This window comes from Platichthys flesus, chromosome 24 (genome assembly GCF_949316205.1).
Source record: "Platichthys flesus chromosome 24, fPlaFle2.1, whole genome shotgun sequence".
Classification (NCBI taxonomy): domain Eukaryota; kingdom Metazoa; phylum Chordata; class Actinopteri; order Pleuronectiformes; family Pleuronectidae; genus Platichthys; species Platichthys flesus.
The window spans coordinates 3,468,854-3,490,812 of NC_084968.1; the positions used below are offsets into that span (position 1 = coordinate 3,468,854).

Below are 21,959 nucleotides of genomic sequence, written 5' to 3' on the forward strand. Positions count from 1 at the left end.
GGTGAAGAGCTCAAGTCTCAGTCACTGCCCGTGTCTCTGAGCGAGTGTGTGGCGGAGCGCAGGGGCTGTGTGTGTGTAGCTCAGTTGACCAATCCTGCTCGAGACTGAGGTTAGGCCCGCCTTTCTCATTAGCATAAGGACACTGAAATGTGGAAATAAATAAATGTGGAAATAAATAAAAGTTGCAATAAAAGTGGAAATAAATAAATAAATGTGGAAATAAGTTTAAGACATTGATTTATTTTATTCTGCATTTATTTCCATATTTATTTATTTATTTCCACATTTATTCCAACTTTTATTTTTCGATTTCAGTGTCCTTATGCTAATGAGAAAGGCGGGCCTAACCTCAGTCTCGAGCAGGATTGGTCAACTGAGCTACACACACACAGCCCCTGCGCTCCGCCACACACTCGCTCAGAGACACGGGCAGTGACTGAGATTGAGCTCTTCACCGTGAAACAGCCAGTTAGTGACTCTGTGGAACAGTGGAAACAGTGAAAACATAGAGCTTCTCTGGTCACATCTGCTCAGAGATCAGCGGCTTCATGTTCAGAGCAGAGGCGGCAGGTGGTTTGTACCGAGCTGGAGTTTCTGTTTCCTCCTCCTCTCGGCTCGCTCCTTGTGCTCATTACAACACGAGACGTGACGCTCACAGTCAGGACTACTGACACCTAAATCATCCCAATAAAAAATAACCTTAACTAACCCTCTGAACTTGAACTAGTTCATTTTAAGTGTGAACTGGCTCAACGTCCCAAACAGCTACTGGACACCAGCATTGAAAGGCAGAAGTAGTAGGGCTGGATCATTACACTCCTGTGACCAATCCTGCATGAGACTGCGGTTAGGCCCGCCTTTCTCATTAGCATAAGGACACTGCAAATGCAAAGGAAATGTATCAGGGAAAAAATAAATGTTAAAATATATTTAAGACATTTCTTTTGACATTTCTTTTGGTATTAACATATTTATTTATTTATTTCTGTATTTATTTATTTATTTCCATTTTTATTTATTCATTTATTTATTTATTTCTGTATTTATTTATACATTTATTTATTTTTACTTATGTCATGTATGGTCCTCCATACAAATCAGGAGAATAATGCCCCCGCATTTCGTAGCTCAATCATAGTCTACAAACAGCACATTTTTAATGACAGATTGTTACCTGCTTTAAAAGAACGTCTTCAAACCATATTTTGTTCTGTCTTGCTTTAAAACTCAAATTGGACTGAAAGCAAACTTTGAGTTTGTTAAGAATGAATTCATTTACTTAATTTGGTAAAATAATTACTTTATTCATTGAATGATTGCGGCGGTGTCAACTCTGTCAACAGTGCTTGTCTCTGTCAGTTACCACTCAAACTGTTGGGAAATGACGTCTGTCAACTTCAGATGTCTGATATTATTCCCATCCAGTTTTCTGCCATCGGGGACTTGATACACAGGAGTACCTTTCACAGTTTGGGAGGATTCAAATGTTTCTCCTCTCTTTCTTTCAACAACTTGTAAGGTTTGTTTGAAACATTTCAAAATGCTATGTCCCTTGAGGGTAAGCGACTAACAGACTGATACGTAAAAATACAATGCTCAGCTAGTGCGCAGATGCTGCCTTTGTCTTTCAACAACTATACTTAAATGAAGTCCTCCACTGGGAGTAGGGGGAAAGGCGGTGGGGAGGTAGGTAGAAGAATAATATAGGAAGGGAGCGATGGAGGAGTTGTGAGAGGTTCCTAGGCAGACCAGCACATCTGCCCTGCATATATATCATCTAGAAGGTTTATTGATCAACCCCACATACCCTCCTCTATCTAATAGCCTGCTCAATAGTCTGCTGACTTTGAGACAGTGCTGCCCAACAGAGTTGCTTAAACGGCGAGAAGCAATTCTTATTTTCATGAAAACACACATGGTCACACTTACTGATGCATGGATATTCAGTACATCAGTTCCTCGTGGCGTTAGTGATTATTCCAACCTTTTGTTATGGACTAGCATCCTTTTTTAGACTACATGTATAAGCCTGAGGAAATGTCATGACAAAATTTACTTCAGCTATCATTTGCTTTTGCTCCACATTTAAAGAGCCGAGAAGAAGATCAAAAAGCAATCAAGTGGTTTGAGAAGTAATAACGCTGAGTCATCGATGTAAATGACTGTACTATTGTGTAACTGATGCTTGGATGACTGTGGGAACAATGACGTGCTGAGGAGGAGCATTCAAAATACAGAGAAGAAAAGATTCTCGTCTCGACAGTACCGAGAGGATATAATCTGTGATAATTTGGTTGGACAGTTGTGTATCAACAGAAAAACAAAACTGTCGAGGTCAGAAAAGGTTTTATTGGGAGTTTGAATGTATAAAAATACTGTATATGCGAGCACAGAGTAGAAAAAGGAGCAAATAGATCAGAGCTGAAAACCGGCTGACACTCGGCAGCATGCAAATACAACGCCATCCTGTCATGAATGTGCAAATTAGCATATTGCATCATCGTGCGTGTCAGGCTTTAACTATTTTCCAGTTTTTTATTTTTACCAGTTCACCAACAGTTCTATTCTACGTCAACAATTTCACACTCCCATATATCCAAACTGGGATTGACCTCGTCTTGAACTAATGCAATGATGTAACTCAGATCTACAGCAGCAGGAATACAGAGTTGTTCTTGACTACCGCAGGAAAAGATTATTGGCTTCCTGGAAACATCGACTGGGGCAATGAGGCTCTAGTTGAATTTCATCCAGAATCTAAACATGAAATATTGATTCAGAGACTTTGGGGTACGGCAATGTATCTTGCAGCATCTATTCTACCAGAAGTATATTGCAAGTAGGACATTTCCAAAGGTTTGTGGTAACTGTGTTTATCAGCATTAATATAATTTGGCCACACATGAAAGCAGGATGTGACACCTGCACACCAAAGTCAGAGGAGTCTCTTTCAGACATGAAAATGTTTGCCTCACACATAAGAAGAAAACATTCAGGCCCATGGTGGTGCCTGGGACCACCAAAAGCTCTCAAATGTCATTGTTTTTTTCCAAGTCAGCATCTTCTATGTCGCTCTTTCATGCCAAGATATTCGCTTTTTGCCTACGGCGCTTGTTAGAAATAATCAACATCCACTTGCTCACTGTGAATTTTCCTGCCTTATTCTCACATAGCTATTCTCCCATACAGCCCCTCTGGAGAATGTGCGGAAGTAAGTGCATGTCTGAAAGCATCTACACTGAAAGCAGCAATAACTCTACTAATAGCATTCCAATCAAAAATCAGCTGCAGACAGAGACACGTGAATATTTAATCTCGAGACTGCATTGTTTAATTATTAATCACCTGTTTTCGGAGGGTCCGCATCAACAAACTGACCCCAGCCCACCACCCCTCAGCAAATGTCCTTCAAAACACGGTAAAAGCAGATTACACAGAGTAAGTAAACGTCTGCTGGTGTTTGTGTTTAAAAAACGAAACAATGAACAGTAGCTGTTGTGTACCAGAGATAAAATAGAGAATCAGGGACTTAAGACCGAGAGTGGAGAGGTGAGAGGAGACAGGTGCACTTTGCGTATCAGCAACATTGGCATGTGATGCATGAAGAAATAATTACAGACCAGCTCAGTATACCATCCCTACTTCCCATACAGAGTCATTAGACCGTGATGTTCTGAAAAGGTCAGAGTGTTTTGTTGCTGCTAGATCTATGGGAATACTTGTGTGTGCTCTTCTTGATATAATTTAATACACATGGACGCTATTAGTGTTAACATCATCCTAATTACGTTGGAGTAGCCTTCAGAGTTCATAAACAAACAAAGGACAAAGCCGGGGTGAGTTATTCCATCCCTGAAGTGGTGACCTCATGAAAATTGTAAAATTACACAAACAGGAACAGGATGACTTGTTAGGCTGTAAACATGTAGCAGTATATAAAGTAAATACAAACCTATGGATAAAGTCAATGTTAAACAGCTGATGAGGTCTCGAGTGTACAGTGACAAATGCCCAACACAGTTTCTCAAAGTGACAGCCAAATTGCACATTTTGTACAGAAAAGTAGAAAACCTGAACTTTAAGGATTAATTATACAGAACTAAGAAAAGCAGCAAATTGCAGCAAATGGCCTGTATTCATACAGCCCTTCTCTAGTCTTGATGACCTCTCTGTCATGCGTGACTCACACACCGCTAGCGCAGCCGTCCTGGGCAATTTGGAGTTCAGTACCTTGCCAAAGGACACGTCTGCATGCGAAATGGGGGAGACTGCGATAGAGCCGAAACCCCTCTGGCAAGTGGATGACCCACTGTACACTTTTTAAACGATTCATGACAAAACCTTCACACACTAAACAATATAATTATCACTAGTCTGTCTCCTTGCATAAACAGAAAAGGAGACAAAAGACAAATGAATCTCTTAGTTTCAATGTTTACCATTGCAGGACACTTAGATACTGACCAAAGTAACGTAACTGAGCTTCCCGACTCTGCTTGCGTCGCCCACTGGATAAAATTAATCTCCACTGACCTCTCTAGCTTGTTACATGTTTGTAATGGCATCTCTGAAACACCACTCGTCGCAAATAGAGTGAGTAAGTCAGCACCTTTCACAATCAGTTTATCAGAGCTTACATCAACTTCCACTTTAGGAACTTAAGAGCCAGGGCTGCAGAATACTTGACCGGTTGGAGCAGCATTTGAGATGGCTGTTTAATGAAATGAGCATAGTGCGCTGTGGGGCTCAAATAACTTATTATTGTGGTATTAGAAGCGGGGAAGTGTCAAAAGAACAAAGAACAATGTGCTCAGCTAAAGGAATAATGACCTTCATCTTGGCTGAGGAGAAAAGATGCTTATAATGGATGTTGGTGGAGGGACAGACAGATGCAGTGGGGGAGGTGATGGAGAGCGTGATTGAAGAGAGAGAGAGACAGAGAGAGAACATTAGACGCAAGGGGGATCAATGGGAAGCCTCTTCCTAGGAGCAGGAGCACAGATCCACTCTGTTTCATTCCCCAGGACTGTATTCCTCAGACTCCAGGGTATCCCACATCAAAGGTGGAGGCGGATGAAGTGGGGAGATGAAAGAACGACACAGTCTGTAGTGGATGTGTGAGGTGCATGCATTAAACATTGTGCGCATGTATGTTGAGCGTGTTTTGAAATGCACGCAGGGTGAGCTGACACAGGTCAGTCCGCACAGGATTCTTAGATCTTGTAAAGCTTTGACTGTTGTTGACACTTGAAAGCTGAGGGGTGGGATTCAATGTTGCACAACTGAATGTCCATGTCTGCCCCAGTAGCAGGTCTATTACCCATTCACACAGCTATTATGAGATCATATCCATATAAGACTGGCCCTTTTGAAGACTGAAGGTGGTCCAATCCCCTCTCATCTAACAAGATTAAAATCTGACACACACTGCTGTGGGAGATTTGGAGCTGAACAGCCAAATGCTAAAAGCTGAAATTGGGTTGGACCCAGTACATGGAGCAAGAGGGCGATTTAAAAGTACACATATATATATAAGTATCAACCAGCCATCTCTCTGAGGAACCAGAGTAGTCATCTGAAATGTCATTGGTGCCTCTGTGCCGTGATGTCAACTGCCGAAGTGCCCGAATAACGCAGAGACAGTCGATTGTATTCTTTTTGTCTTTCCTCCCTCGTTTCAGCGAGCCCAGAGGGACTCCTGGACAGAGGCGACTGTCTGAGTGCGCCTGTCACAGAGCTGATTATTCACACGTGGGGGGAGCTGGCAAGACGGACGAGCTGGGCAAGGGATGGGAGATACTAAATAAATGACCGTCTGCGCTTTGCTGAGAGCCCCTCAATGGAAAGCAAATCAAGCCGAACCAATGATGTGATGAGACAACACCCAAACACGGTGAGAGAAAGGAGAACAGCAGAGAAGATTTGCTGTGCTGTGTCTGGAACCAAAACATTTAGCCAGAGGCACGTAACTTGCTCCTTCCCCTTTTTCTAACTGCCTGCCTGCCTCCCTTTCTTTCTTTATCTTTTACCCTCCCTTTGTCCCTTGATCCCCTCTCTTTCTGTACAGATTGGCAGTCAAACACAGCAGGCTGTGGCTGTTACATAACAATCCATTTGTTGGCTGGTGCTGAGAGAGTGCTTGGCGGCCAATGCACAAGCAGCAAATAAGGCTGCTGACGGGGGTAACTAAAAATTCACATATGCTTTTGCACACAAACAAAACAAACACAGACTGTAAGAAGATGGAAAACAAACACTGGGGTTGCATGTGGAGGTCTTGTGCTCTTCGTTGGTGCGTCATATAAGCAGAGGAGCCAACCGGACTTCCAAGCAATCTGCTGCGTTTAATAATGTTGTGTTAAAGTCACAGATTTTTCACCCTGTGCAGATCATTTGTGATTTATATAAACAAATTGTAGAATGTTACAGCGCTGCGTTTCCATTTCCTTTGGAAGGAAATGAGCCATAAACCCCGTTTCATGCCGATTGCACATGCCTTCACTCCATGCATATGCAAGATCACTGCATCTTTAGTCCGCAGGGCCGAATTATTATGAAGTCAAGTTGAGTTTATTTACACAGCCGAAAAACACAAGTTTGTCTCAGAAGGCATCTTCCTCTATCCAGTCATCCCTCTTTGAACTTAATGAAACCATTGAGGAAACTAAAATGTGCATTGTTTTCAGTCAAAAAGGGGACATCAAATTTATCACTGCAGTAGCTTAAGTAGCTTAAGTTGCTTCAACTTAACCACAAATAAACCTTTAGATGGCTGACTGTTGTTGGTTGTGAGATAAGAGGGAAATATTATTATGGAACTGCAAATGGAGCACAGAGCCGAGGAAACTGAATGGATGGATGGCTCGACAAAACCTTAGACCTCAATTGTTTTCTCTCTCTCAGAATCAGGGTGCTTTCTCTAAACAATGATTGCGATGTCCCCTGAACTTTACATGGTAAATCCCAATATTTTATATCCATGCAATTTCAATATCATATATATGCAATACCGTACTGTTTAAAGTTATAAACAAAAAGCCAATTTATGTATTTATATGGGTTTATATTGTAGTATTGCTATTCGTCCCTTTTTAGGTCTGTCTGTGAATAGGAGAAGGTGTTAGCAAGTCATTACTTATAACTGATAAATGTATCTTTACATACATGTTCTTCTGCACGTTTGCCTCTCACGCAGACTTTCTATACTTTTGCACAGGTTTGGTTAGTCCGACCTTTATGCAGCACATTACACTCACATGTAATTCCCTCAGCTCGCAGCCCGGAGGCGGTGCTTGAACCTAAGCTGTGTTGATGAATACAAAGAACCTGCATTTTCTTGAGGGGGACGAACAGGGCGGGAAAACACGAGCCAGTGTTTTGCTGCGGGCTGTTTCAGAGCCTGTTGACAATGTTGGGACAATGCGTGGCAGCACGGGTGAGACGGGCTGAGGCTGTTACAAAGCCATTTTCAATTCTTAAATGTCACTGTGGTGTAACTCTGTAAAGGAGGAGGAATTTCTTTAACGCTGAAAAAGACGATGAAAAGACCAAATGTGTGGCTCTCTGGTGTGAAGACATTTGTTCTCATTGCATGCTCATTCAAGTGCCTTTAAGTACAAAGGACTGTTCACGCTCCCTCTCTAAGTGAAATAAGACAGGTTATAGAAATGAATTGAAGCCAAGATGGCTGAAATAAATGCTGGGAGGCAAATAAAGCACAAATCTTATTTCATCTCGTCTTATTAACAGATTAGAGCAGATAACAGCGCAGTTGCCCCCAAAACACAAACAGAAAAGTGATTTGATGCAACCAGGCAGCCATTTCTTTGTCCTCGCACTCCAATGGCATCTCCACCATCACAATAACTCCAGCGCCCCGACCGGCCCCAAACTCATTTCCCGAGCTCCTACTTGGTGTGTATGCCTCGGCTAATGAGGAAAATTAGACAAATAACGAGGACAGTTCACCCTGGATTTGAGTCAACACATCTCAGACAACAGCCAGTCTGGGGGGGCCTCACGATGGCATGGAAATATATTGTTTCAGCTAGTTCTCGCTGGTAAACAAATCGCTAACATTTTCTCTGTAATTAGCAGAGCTTCCCTGCCAAAGCTTGGACGGGAACAGGTGATTACAGGGATCACAGCAATCTTACAGAGCCTTCAAGATGTATGACATATACGCAGAGTATTTGTCAAATCACACAGAGAAGCTTCTACGCCCCACTGTCTTTTGGAAGGTGCTATTTTTTTCTGCGTTCTCTTACTGTCTCTATTAGCCAAAGTTTAACAAGTTTTGGTTCGCTAAGCACAGGTGGAAACTCCTTAAATACATGACACCCACTTGTTTAGCTAAATACACGAACACAGAGAGTAAATGGAAAAAGGAAAGTGAATCTATAGTTTAGCTCCAAATGAGTGCTATATCCTTTCAGGCTCATCGAAATTTCACATTTCTGCACAGTGCGTTGACTTTAACAGGGTTTATGATATGTGATGTGAGCTCCAACCTTGCAATAAATGATGTCTGCATAGAAAAAAAAGGATTTCCAGACACATCACGGCTGAATGCCCCTCTCGGCAAGACCAAAGGACGTGCCAACCCAAAAAAATGTAAGAGGATCATTTTCAAATTGGAGCTGATTTTGTACACAGAAAACTCCTGCAGTACTTCCTCATCTCTCCTTTCCTTCCTCTTTTCTTTTCCCTCCCCATCACTTTCAGTCAGCAGATTAAAAAAGGGTTTTCACGGATGTCAAGAAGTATTAGCTTCTTGTACGAGGCTATGAGGATATAGAGATAGACCTCCTCATCTTGTGCTCCCTATCTTATTTCTCCGCCTGCATCACTCGGGTTTCAGTGCATGAAGCAAGGCTGAGGCCCCCTAGCTTTCATATAATGACATTGCACAGTTGCTCATTTAAACAAGATTCACTGACAGAGAGGACGAGGTGAAATGTAAACGTAGACCATGATTCAGAAACACAAAGGCGGTTACACGGGTGAGTCATACTAGATACAACTCAACAGTATCTGCTTCCATTCTGATCATTTATTTACAGTTATCAGAGCAGCTGCAACAAGATGTAACATTTTGCAACAGAATCACTTGGGTCTGCAAAGAATCTCCAAATTGTAATAAGAGGTAGATTAATGAAGTGAATTCACTGCACAGAGGCTCAGAGGAAAGTAGGAAAACATGATTTTACTGGAAACTGTTTTATCCAGAATAAATTGTTTCTGGAAAGACAAAATGCCTTTTTTTATTATTCACCAATGTGAAGTAATAAAAGTACATATCTGAGCGAAGGACAATTTCAAACTTTGTCATTTAGTGAACTGTGTTTATGACAATAAACACAATCTTTAATTTCTAGAATCAACAGAAGCCATTTTCAGTCATGACCTGCAGAGGAACTCATACACTAAGGGGCCAGATGAAGAAGGTCCACAGAAACTTTTAAGGCTCTCAGTTGGACATTTGGGTTCACACGTACACCACCTCCGATTAACCTGTGGAGGATCTCAAGAGTTCAGTGAATGTCTGAAAGCAGTTAGAGGAACAGGAAACATATGCCTAAAACTAACATAATATGGTCAATTAATCTAAAAATTGCAAAACGGTGCATAATTATGATTTGACTAAAGAGCATTGTGGTAAAATGTGTCCATGTCTAATATTTTCAGCAAGTTATCCCAATTTTTAGGTCATAGCAGTAAAGACCCTTGCAAGTGGAGCTTTTCTGCGGCAATTTTTCTGAAAACATTCAGAAAATTGTATCTAGCCTACATTGCTTTGTGAAGCTGTGACTGGTTGGAAGTATGTCACTGTCTAAATGCTGGTGGAGACAATCCCCGCTAAATGAAATATATCCTGTATATACTGCTACATCCCAGGAAATAGGATTCAGCACGGAGCAGGGCTGAAGAAAAATGTGGGCTTTCAGCAGCAGCAGGTGTTTGAGCTCTGGGTGATCTTGTCAGTGGAGACAAAACAAGAGATCTCCCCTCTCAGCAAAGTCATAGGCAGAGGTGAGATTTATGGGGAGGGGAGAGGAGAAGATGACAAAGGAGAGAAAGAATGAGCTGGTGTCAGCCATATCACAGACACGTTAGCTGCGGGTGCAGATGGAGCAATGAGATGACACTTTGCTCTCCATTTTCTCTCACTTCTGTCGCAACCAGCATGCAAAGGCAGAGGGAGAGAAGGAACGAGACAGATGGAGAGCGATGGTTAAAACCCAGATAAAGGAAGGAGGGATGATGAGAAGGGAAAGAAGGGATGAAAGATTGCTAACCTGCCCATTACTCCTTCCCCCTGCCCTTCAACTGCTGCTGCTATATTCTCTGTGTTGTCTCTTTCCTCACCGCCCTCAATCTCTGCCCTCATTTCTCTCTCTCTGCAGAAGCCGACACAGGCCGCACTCTGCCAGCAGCCTCGTCCCAGGTATGATGAGGAGGCCTTGCTGTTTTTAAAAGGGTTACATTGGTGAGATTTCTAACATCCAACACACCTCCTTGCCTTTAGCAATACTAGGACAAAGTGGTGGACAGGGAAAGGTTAGAGTGAGGACAGGAACGATGGAGGGATTAGGAGGGAGGCCTGGAAGTGATGAAGCATGAGGCAAAAAAAGAGAGGCAACATTGAGGGAGAGGCAAAGAGGTGAAGGGGAGCTGGCCCTTTTCTCACGTCAAGAGAGATGGGACAAGTCTAATACAGCAGATTTTTGGGATTCTGAAAAAGGAAAAATTGGGTGACAGCCAGATCTCCATGAAAGACAAGCTGACAAAGGGCCACTACAAGAATGAAATACCTTTCTCAGGCTTGTAATCTAATGAGCCAAAAGTCAGTCAGCTCTCGTTCTGCTCTGAGGTAGCACCCTGGCTCAGAGTGGGTTCACAAGTGAACAATGTAACTTGAGGGCGAGACCTAATTGCGCTTGAAATATTGATCAATACAATCGTAAAGCTATTCCCCAACGGGTGGCCTAAAGAGCTGCCTTACAGTGACAGGGGCAGATTTCCTCTGCTCACATCTGACCGCTCCCCCTCTAAGGGAACGGGGAAGGAGAGAATGGCTGAGTGCTTTTCTCTTTGATTGAAAATCAAATGTTAGCTCGTGGCGACACTAATATCCATCTTACCAAGGCAACCTGTGTTCTGACATGTAACTTCCCTAAAAACAAGCAGGTACTGTCTGATAGAGAGCAATCATATTTCTTGATAATTGTTAAGCAAAATGTCTTATTCAACCTTATTAGCCACTAATGGTGAAAGCAATGAGAAATGCTTCTTTATTTAGAAGCATTTCTCTATAAGACTTTTATTGATAAATAAGACTTCCAATCAGACAATTTATCATAAAGTCTAAATTTGTATGTGCAATATCAGGGTTATAATGTTAAATACAACTGAGTTTAATTATGGAATCCAACTGAACATACACAAAGTTTATGAGTGTGCATGACTGAGTGGGATGGCTTTGGTGAATAATACACTTGCTCATACAAGCAAACAGACGACAAAGCAGCTCTGCTGTAGACAGGAGCCGAGAGAAAGGGGAGACATTAACAAGAGAGATGAGGGACCTGTATCAGGGGCTGCAGTGAGCCGAGGGTTGTGTGTGGCTCTCCCTCTGTTTCATTTACCCCTCGGTGACCAGCCGCCACATGGTAATAGCAGCAATGTAAACCACTCACTTCAAAGCCATCACAAGCCATCTTCTTAACTGAGCGCTGACTTTTGAAATCATCCCATAATGTGTGTCCCATTTTCTCTCTTCCTCTGTCACTGGTTCCTCCCTTACTTCTTTTTCGCGGAGCTTGTTAGCTTCGGACGACTGCTGTGCAGCCCTCTCAGATCACAGGGAAACTGTCGCAGCGGCTGGCAGGCAAGCGGCCGGGCTGAAAGCCTCCTTCGCCACCCATCCCTGGTGCATTTGGAGCTTTAAGAAGTTTGACTCTGCTGGTTATGTTACACATGCCAGGGTGGCTACACTATACCCATCTCGTTAACACTGGCTTAAAGGCATTAACCAAAGCTAACGCTTCATCTTAACCCAGTGTTCTTCACTGAAGCAGCCACAGAGGGAGTTAGAGCGCAGGCCTACTTGACGCTGCTTCATCGTTTAGGAACAACTATCCACTGGGCTACAAATAAACTGGGTTTTAGTCTTATTAGCTGTTATTGCCATGGTTAATAACAACACCCACAATTCCCTAACATTATAAACATGTTTTGCAAGGCACACAATCAGCCCATTTGCTTTCTCGCCTGCAGCTTATTGCAATAAATCCTGCTCCTTAATGCAATTTCAGATCCTTACCCTTGCCACGTCAGAGAGCTGACAAGTTTGCAATATAAACCCAATCTCTGTGTAAATATACAGGTATGTTAGAGAAATGAAAGCGATCACCGAGGAACCAGGAGTTATGGTGCATGGATGGAGTGATTTACAGTGGCCCTCAGTTTTGCAGTGACCTACTTTAGATTTGGCAGCGAGGGAGAGAGAGATCTATAATAAATGCATCACAGCTCACACTCTCCATGAGGTTTGTTGCAACAGCCAGAAGTTTCTCTGCTGCTGACACCACTTTGTGTCTTGTAGGATTCTATAAGAGATATACCTCCACACTTAAAAAAGTGAATCAGGTTGTAAGTCAAAACTAAAATCAAATATATATTTTTTTAAACAAAGAAGCATCATTATTAGGTGAACATTTTTCTGCAGATTTGATTTCTCCATGAAATTTGTGCACAGAAACACTGACATGGAAGTGGAATTGGAAGAGGAGTGGGATGCTCTCTATTTCTCAACAAACATGAAAACAAACAGCATGTGACTCAGAGCATTAATGGCAGAGGGAAGTGAGTCAGAAGTTTCAACTTGCAGGAAATGTGTGTGTATTTATCATTATAAATAGCTGTTGTGAATGTTATACATGTAAATACTGTATGCATATTGATAAATAGAATAAAATAACCTCATATCACTCACTCCTCGCCCCCTGCCTCTCTAAATCAACCTCACTCTTCACAGTCAATCACGCTACTTGACTCATTGTTAGTGTTACACTAATCAACCCGCGCCTATTAAAATCCATTCTCTCCCTAGCGGAGGCGTGCTGTTGACAGGACGGGGGAGGAGGAGAAGGAGGGATGAAAATTGGCCTTAATAACAAGCGTACACTGGTCGCTGTAATCACAAAGAAAAGGGGGAACGACAGAGAATGCGGGAGCAAAAAATTAGAGAAGGACTGCCCTACATCAAGGGACGGACAAAAACACAACTGACCTTTTCAAAATCCGGACGCTTGTCAGTGAGAAAATGGAGGCCGATGCAACTATAAGCTCTAACATAGAGGAAAGTCACTGTGTATGAGCTGCCTCCAAAACTTCCTAATCAATTTATACTTCTCAATTTCTGGGGACAAAGTGACGCAATGACTAATGTCTGACTAAATATGATTAAGGTCGAAGTCATAAATCATGTGGAAGTAATTAATCACTTCATGTAGGTCACTAAACTACCATCTCAGAGGAAACTTTGGTCATGGAGCCTTCAGGAAGCCCCTTTTCCACTGGACAGGAACCCGCTTGTATCAGAATTAATTCCTGGGTCATTTGACTCAACTCTATCTGGGTGGACACAGTGATTTTGGTCATTTTTCTAGCTGATGTGATGACACCGTCATGGAGGCAGTCAAAGCTGTACATCTGTCTCAACCCAAGTGGCATTCAAACAATGTTCAATTTATAGAGAGTGAAGTAAATGACAAAAGACCAACAGCCAGTACAGTCACTCATCTCCATGCTGCTTTCTTCTGCTCACTAATCCTTTTTACTGATGTCGAACATGAATCACCACAAATAAGCAAAAACATGTCTATTGGCAACGGGAGATCGTTTTCACTGTGTTTTAAAAAACCTGCACAGATATGCTTATCATAAACAATGAAAATGTAAAGTCAAAATCAGTTAGGACCCTCATTAAGTTACTAATGGCAAATCATAGGGTTGATGAGGATAAACAATTATTGTGCTGGACCATACAAGAGAATGTCCACAGTTTGCACATAAGAAAAAAACCCACAGAGACTTGCATCATCTCATTCTTTGTAGGCGATAAAAAGAAACACAGCGTACTCCTTCCTCTTCACTCAGTGAACTGTGCAGTGAGAGCGGCAGCCATTTTGTGCCTGTGTTTTCCCCCCAAGCCTAAGTGCTGAGAGAATAAGGAGAGAGTTGGGATGGGAGCCAGGACAGTGTTTTGGCAGGAGTAGACATACAGACCAATGCATGACAAATGAGTGTGTCAAGCATACTGTTGAGCCCAGGCAGAGACCTGCCCAGCTCATCCGTTTGATGAACACGGCACAAGTCAATTTGACTACAAAGCCCCCCTCGCTGCTGCCTCATTCGCACTCTCTTGTATCTGAGAGAACAAGGAGGGAGCTGTCTTGATTTGTCTCCAGGAAGGAGTACGAGGGGCCGAGGGGATGAAAGCCGGGGTGCAGTGGGGAACAGGGAAACATGGGAGGATGAGATGGAATAAGAAGGAACATCCTGGCAGCGATTGGGGCGAGATGGGCAGCATGGGAAGACAAACAGATCGTGAATCAGGGGGTGACATGCAGACGGAGATGGTGGCAGACAGGTAGAGACAATGACAGCCTAATACAAAAAAGGACAGACTCAAAGGAGTGAATGTTATAAGGGGAATGAAAGAAAAGTCAACCAGTCAGAGGTTTAAATTTGTAAGCTTTTTTGCCTCTCTGGGTTTTATGATGATTTCCTGTTTTAGAAATACTCCTCAGTGGGGGCCACAACTCCGTCAGAACACATACAATATGCATACAGAGCAGAGCCCTTGATCTCCCTGCGACAATAAATCATCCCCTCCTGACTGTTTTATGCTCAGCGAAGCACTGGCTTTGACGACACTTCATTTCATGCCAATTGTTCACCCCATCCCAACCCGGCCGCCCACCCACCCCCTCCTCCGTCAGCCTCTTCATTCTCTTTTCATTCGACAAAGGCAGGCTCCTGCACGCGTCTGATTAAAAAGCTTGCTCTGACAAGATGTTGGCTGCTGCACGAGGAAATAAATGGCACCAAATGGCTGCGTGTGTGTTTAATTTTCAATTTGGCAAACGTGGTTGTGCATACAGAGCTGAACTGTACGGCTTGGAGTTTTTCTTTTAAAATGCCCCTCCTCACCTGAAATGTCACAGATGCTGGACTGTGTCGTTCACGAAAAGAAAGCAACGTTTTAAGTTTATTTAACTATAAGGGAACACAACAACAATACTTGAAGAAATTACACAACAGACAGGTCTCCATTCCAAGACTTCACTTTGAGTGTGACCCACCACCACTCAACATCTGACCATATGCGTGCGTCTACACTGAAACATAACTAAACAGGGCTCAACAGAAGATGGAAGAAAGAAGATTACGGATGTGGTGTCGCTTTCTCTAGTGCTGTTAAATCACTGCTGTGCCTCAAAGCTGTCTGCTTTTGTTGTTAAATCAGTTTTTCCAAGTGTGTTTGTGTCTGTTGATGTGCGTGCAGGGCCGGTCTTTCCTACAGGCGACATAGGCGGTTGCCTAGGGCGCCATTCAGAGGGGGGCGCCAAAAACTGCGCAGAGCAAGAAATAAAATAAAATAAAAAAGGCAGAGTTTTTGGCGCCCCCTTCTTTATGTGGTATGGCCAAAAATATTGTATTTAATTACTCTGACAGTAATTTAAGTAGTTTCATTAGAGAAATCAGTAAATGACAGAAGCACTCAGGTGGAATGTTTGGCACTGGAGCAGTTGCACCCCGTACTGTCAGGTGCAGTCTGGATGAGGAACTGAATGCTCTGTGTCCTTACTGCTGCTGCTTCCATCCTGTATTCTACAGGGTAGTAGTGGGTGAGAGTCTCCTACGTTAGCTCCTAGAGCCTTGCTTGATCACCACGGGTGTCATTGAGACGTGTTGACTGGTAAAACTTAGAAACTCCGCTGGGCAGTGAGGAGAGACACTGGCATACTAGGTGGGCGGGGCTACATTCGCCTGTATAGGTGTTTATTTTACCTGCACGTCGTCTTGCAGGCGGGTCGCAATAGTATATTGTTTACTTTACAGTGTGTAGTTCAGCTCCGACACACACAGACTCTGTAATTCATGTATTGTTATTGTGCCTTATAAAGACCAGTTATAAGCTAATGTTCAATAGGTCTATATTGTAAATGTTTATATTTCTTTATGAGTGATGATGTATATTAAGATGTTTGGAGGAAAGAGTCACCATAATAATTGAATGTATGTTATATGCACTTAAAAATGCAGTTACACTCAAAGAAATGCTTGTACTTGAAATTGTGTTTAATTTGAATAAGATGCAGTCTGGATGTGGAACTGAATGCTCCGTGTCGTTACTGCTGCTGCATTCAAGCTGTATTCTACAGATATACTTTAATTAGAGTAATTTAAAAAAAATTAATCTAACATTAGGGTAAAATGAGGCAAAAATTTAGGTACGAACCTCCTTGGTGTTGTCAGAACATGCTAGCACATTGAGGCTTATGGTTAGAGTGTGTGTGTCCAAGCAACTTCGACAAAGAAAGAAATAATTTTGTAATAAGTTTTCGTGTGGGGGGGGGGCGCCAGGAGAGAAGCTTGCCTAGAGCACCAAATGTGCTAGGGCCGGCCCTGTGTGCGTGTGTTGGTTTGTGTGTTGGACTTCCCAGACTGGATGCCGCATGTTAAGTAGCAGATGCTGATGTTCCTCTGATGGGAGCTGGTTGTAAATCTCCTCCGCAGACAGCGGGCCGACAACAGTCCATTAACTATAGTGACTCCTGCTTCTGATTAGCTGGTGGACCCGGGTCAGCCTGTCCCCCTCTCTGACACTCCATGTTGTTTACTGCTCCAGTCCTAGAGGCAGTGCACTTGAGGGGGCTACTGACTCAAGAGCAGTCCTCGCCGCCAGCATTTTTTAAGTGTTTAGTGAGTATAACATCGATCACCTGTCGAAGCCTCACACAAATGCAAAAAATTAATACATTATTACCCATGTTCTTTTCTTCTAATCTTCACTGGCAGCCAATCATTCCACACAAATCTTCCATTTTCTATGATGTATGTTATGAACATGTTCAACGAATTGTTTGATATTTGGGGGAATTATTTTGCTTTATATATGATGATCTATTAGGGACCCCATATTTTACTACGAGCTTAACAAGGGCATATTGAGCTTATATTGAAATTATTTAATGTATCTATAAAAAACATAATGATTCACCACTAACATTTCATACACTGATCTCTCAAAAGTGAATCAGGTAAGGAGAGTGTGAAAAAATGGAAGGGACAGGCTGGGGTGGCTGAGTAGGGAGGATTCACTGGTCCTACACAATGCTGACTTGAGTTTGGTTTAACTAGGGGTTACAGTAACATTTTAAAAGGTGCATGTGGCAAGATCCAACCTGTTTGAAACAGGCTGAACCTGAATATAAAATAAAACTACATTATTAAAGGACTGCCATACTTTTACACTTTCAAGTACACTGATGGAACACAAAAACGCACAATATCTGATCTTTGAATAGGGCAGAGTTGGCATTTAGTGCTGTGGGAGCAGTGAATGACATATTTCCACTCTGGACTCTTCTTGTGCAGCTATGTGCCTTTTTCTCCATTTTCCATTCGAACCATCAAATGTTTATAGTTCCATCTGCCTGCTTATCCTCTTCCTTGAGATTTTTCATCCATGCAACCCACTTATCTTTCTGCTGCGTCTTGTTTCCGATCATCCCTGCCATCTAATCTCTGCTAATGCAGGTCATTGTCATTGGAGGAGGCGGCTTGACTGTGTCAGACAGCATGATAAAGCACTAATGATGCAGGTGCCAAATTAAACACCTGTAATGGTAATCCCACCAGATGCATGGCTTAATATTGCATTGCTACAAGGCACATCAGCTTAAGAGACATCGGTGTGTCAGCATCGTGCACTGAGACTGTGTTGTCACATCTATGGCAAAGAAGATGCAACTGAACAGGAAAGCAGGGAACATATACCTGCACGTATAAAGGGGGACTACAGGTGAAGAGTTAAAAGGATAAAATCAAATGTGAAGAGGGAAATTCCAGACTCCACAGAATGTCAGTGAGACACGGAGCCACCTCAGCACTGTGTCTCCCCGAAGAAGAAACAAACAAACCTCTTCACCACCTCCTCCCCTATTAGGCATTAACAAGGAAATGCAGGTCTCAGGAGCACGCAATTTATTGATGTCACATTAAGGGATTTTGGGCTAATGAAGTCCTTAAAGAAAGACTGAAGCATCCTGGGTCGCCCACAGGCTCCATCATCTGAATCAGTCCCATCTAATTAATCAAAGGTTTCGGGATGGGGACCAGCCTTAAGGTAAGTTAATTAAAAACACATTTATCTTCAGGCTGAATTAAGTCTTTACTTCTGGAAAAAAAAGAAAGAAAACAACTTCTCAACTTGCCTGTGGCCCGTCAGATGCATAAAGTGAAAAAGCCAACTGCTAATTTAGAGCTATTCAAGGGTAAGCGGATTGCACAGAGTGAGGCTTGAGGCTTAGTGCAGATTGCAGGGCAGTGTGTTTAATGCAAGAGAGATAGCAGGGTCATTTAAAGCACCACTGAAACCAGCAGCTCCACTCCCTGCAGCTCCAAACCTCTGTTCACACGTTGTCCCCGCACGATATTCACTCATTTGCTCTCTGTGACTCTACTCTTCACTGAACTCACTTTAAGTCCTCCGGTCATGTCTGTTATCTATATTTCTTTTTTTTTACGATCCTTATTCATATTCAAGTGGAAAACCGAGAGGGAACAATAAGTCTCCGAGGAGTGAAGACGGGGATCAAACAAATGCCTGATGGACTGATTACCTTTAATTCTTGAGTGCCATTTGAAAAGATAGAGAAAGTGAACTCATCTGACTTTGCCTCAACCAGATCAACGCAGCCCACAGAGCATATTTTTAAATCGTAGGAACAATGTGTGTGGGCTTTTAGAAGTCATGGACATTACTGCTAAATTCTTGGCTCTGGTTAGTTTCATGTTTTTAAATTTGACATGATGTTGTAGAAGTAATTTGCAGAGGTCTGGAGGGATATCACATAAAGTAGTCTGCTCTGGGACATTTTGATACATATTCATTCTTCTGAAGCAGACTGTGAATAGCTGAGCATACCCTGTCTCCAGTCAGAAGATGATGAGAGCTGATAGGATATGAGAGTGAGCCTGCAGTGTTCAGGTCTCCAAGGACATTTCCTCCACGGGGAAAACAAATGATTCAAGATGAGGCAGAGAGGGAGACAGAGAGACAGAGCATCTGTGATTGCATTGCTGTGCTTCTTACTATTTACTGCATGGGTATTTTCTCACAGCTGAACAAAGCAGGTATTCTCCCAAAGTAATTTTTACTTGACTGTCAGTCATGCTGACAAACCCAACAGCGGCATATCAAAACAGGGAACACTTGGATCTCACCGTAGCCTCTGCTTTGCCTGTAATAAGTTTGGTCATTCACAGAGCAGCGGGTGTGCTGCACGGAGCATTTGGTTTTCATGACTGACTTTATCTTTCAAATGCAGACGCAGCACGACAGAGTCACTGACCTCGTCTCTGAGATTAAATCAACATGTGAAAAAGCCCGATTTTACTCATGGTCAAGGTGCATAATGCCCTTTTGTACTCCAGACTGAGTAGAAGATCTATCGGTTAAAGTCATTCTGAGTCAAAAGTCAATGATCTAATCTGCTTCTCACTTATATTAATAGGCAAGTGTAAATTTAACAAATAAAACTAGCACTTTTTTGTTCCGATTTTGTATCAATTAGAAAACTTTTTAATTACCTCTTCCAAAGAGGTGATGTTTTTATGTGCATTTGTTTGTTTGTTAGTTAGCAGGATCACACCAAAACTACTGGATGGTTTACTACGAGACTTGGTGGAAGGACGTGGTGCAAGTCAGAGGAGAGCCTGTTACATTTTGGTGTGGATATGGATCAGAGGCAGAATATTTCTTTTCACAGGCTTAACATTGCATGATAGGATTTGCTTCAATATTTACATCTATTTCTCAGAAAATTAGGTGCAAATCGTGATTAAAAACATTGAGACAAATTAAGGGCGTTGGTATCAATGAGTATATATAGCTGTTTGTGGAACTAATAAAAATCTATATTGATTGATGTTTTCATAAGGGTGCTTTTTTCAGCTATTACTTTGCAACAAATATGGGCTAGAACACTGTAACCACCACCAGTGTGTAGCTGCGAGATGTAATGTGGCCTTAAGGTTTGTTTCAATTCAGAGAGACAGTTTGGTCTTAGCGGAGGTTTGCGCTCTACTGATTTCAATTCTTGTTTTCTATTTATTTCTACATAGTGAGAAACCACATATTAATACAGTGTGTCGTGATTTGTACTCAGAAAACTATCAGACACAACTGTCTACATGTACTCTCATGTTACAAACCAGCCCTTTCACCAAACACAGGTACTGATCAGAAAACAACACCAGTACCAGTAAGTAACGTTATTTACTTACTGACAACAACCATGCTATGGTTCATGTCAAATTGTGATTATGGTAAATTAACTTTACCATGATTAGGGATGGTCAGGGTTAGCTAACTATGATACCTTCTGGAACGTTGAAGCTATAGTTTAATGACTCATATGAAAGTTGCACGAGCTGCAAGTCCCTCTAACTTCTTCTCCTCTAACTTCTTCAAGGAGATTTTACCGGAAGGTAAATTATAAACAGAGGTCTTTCACTCTCCAAAACAAACGCTTATTAAAGCAGTTTCACAAAGAAAAAGGTTTTTCTCCATGGAGAGAGGACATCTTGGGGGACGCTAATAACTCAAAATCCAGACATAGAATGACTGCACACTTTCATCTACTTAAAATATATAAACGGAAAAAATGTTATCGCTAAATTTCATGCTTCTGTATCAGCTTAGCACACAGAGATATGATGCCATTGACAAGCTGATTAACCAGTTTTAACACACAGCACTTGTCTGAAATTAAGAGACACAAACAACCCAATATATGTTTACCCACACCCATAACCCCTTCTCTCACTCCTTTATTTTTCACTGGTGAAAACCTTTAGGGCTAAATGTAGAGGAGTAATCAGGACTAGATGCCTTGATTGGGAGTGTAGAGATGTTATACGTTGTTCAAGTTTGAGTTTCTCTATTTAAAGCTTTTTTATTATTTCCTCTGGCCTGTTGTAATATATCCTTGAATCATCCATTTCATTTTCCGTATCCCACATGTCGCTTCCTGCACTTGCAGCCATGAACTGACTCTTTTATTACCTGTCTACTGGCCTATCAACTCTCATAACATATCACCACATGATGCTTCTGGTTTCATTACCTCTACCAAAGATAAGACAGACTGATATAGTGAGGAGACTCGTCATTTCAGCTCAGCACAATGTTCAGAAGCTATTATGGGAATAATAATTGCAATTTAATCTGTAGGGAAAACGGCTCTTAATAAAATCTAGCTGGTACAGATTCCTACTTAGATCCTTTCACAAGCACAAAAAACATAAATAAACCACTGAATGTTTTGAAAATGTTTGAAAATGCAAAGTTGTGGAGAGCTGATCAGTGGTTCACACTTTGGTAAAAGTTCATAGACAGGTGTTGGTTTAGTTGTACTAATGTCAGTATTCTTCTTGAATTTGGGGATTTTCAATCTTCAGCTTAGAAATATATGAACTCAAATCGATAGCTTCTGCTACTTTGAAATTAGACTTTGCACCTCATTCCCTAAAATCAATATAAAAATGACACTCAGGTGAGTGGTTCACTATCAGATTTTAGATACAATCCTTCCTACAACTGTGCAGTTTTACCACCATTAAGTGTGGTGGCCTTTTTCACCCTCACACTCATCACACTG

The 21,959-nt window shown here is 42.0% G+C and overlaps 1 protein-coding gene across 6 annotated transcripts in view; it reads right to left on the reverse strand.

Annotated features, from left to right (window-relative positions):
* The window catches only part of nrxn2b (neurexin 2b), a 598,599-nt gene that overhangs the window by 102,692 nt on the left and 473,948 nt on the right, over positions 1–21,959 (reverse strand). The window lies entirely within an intron of this gene.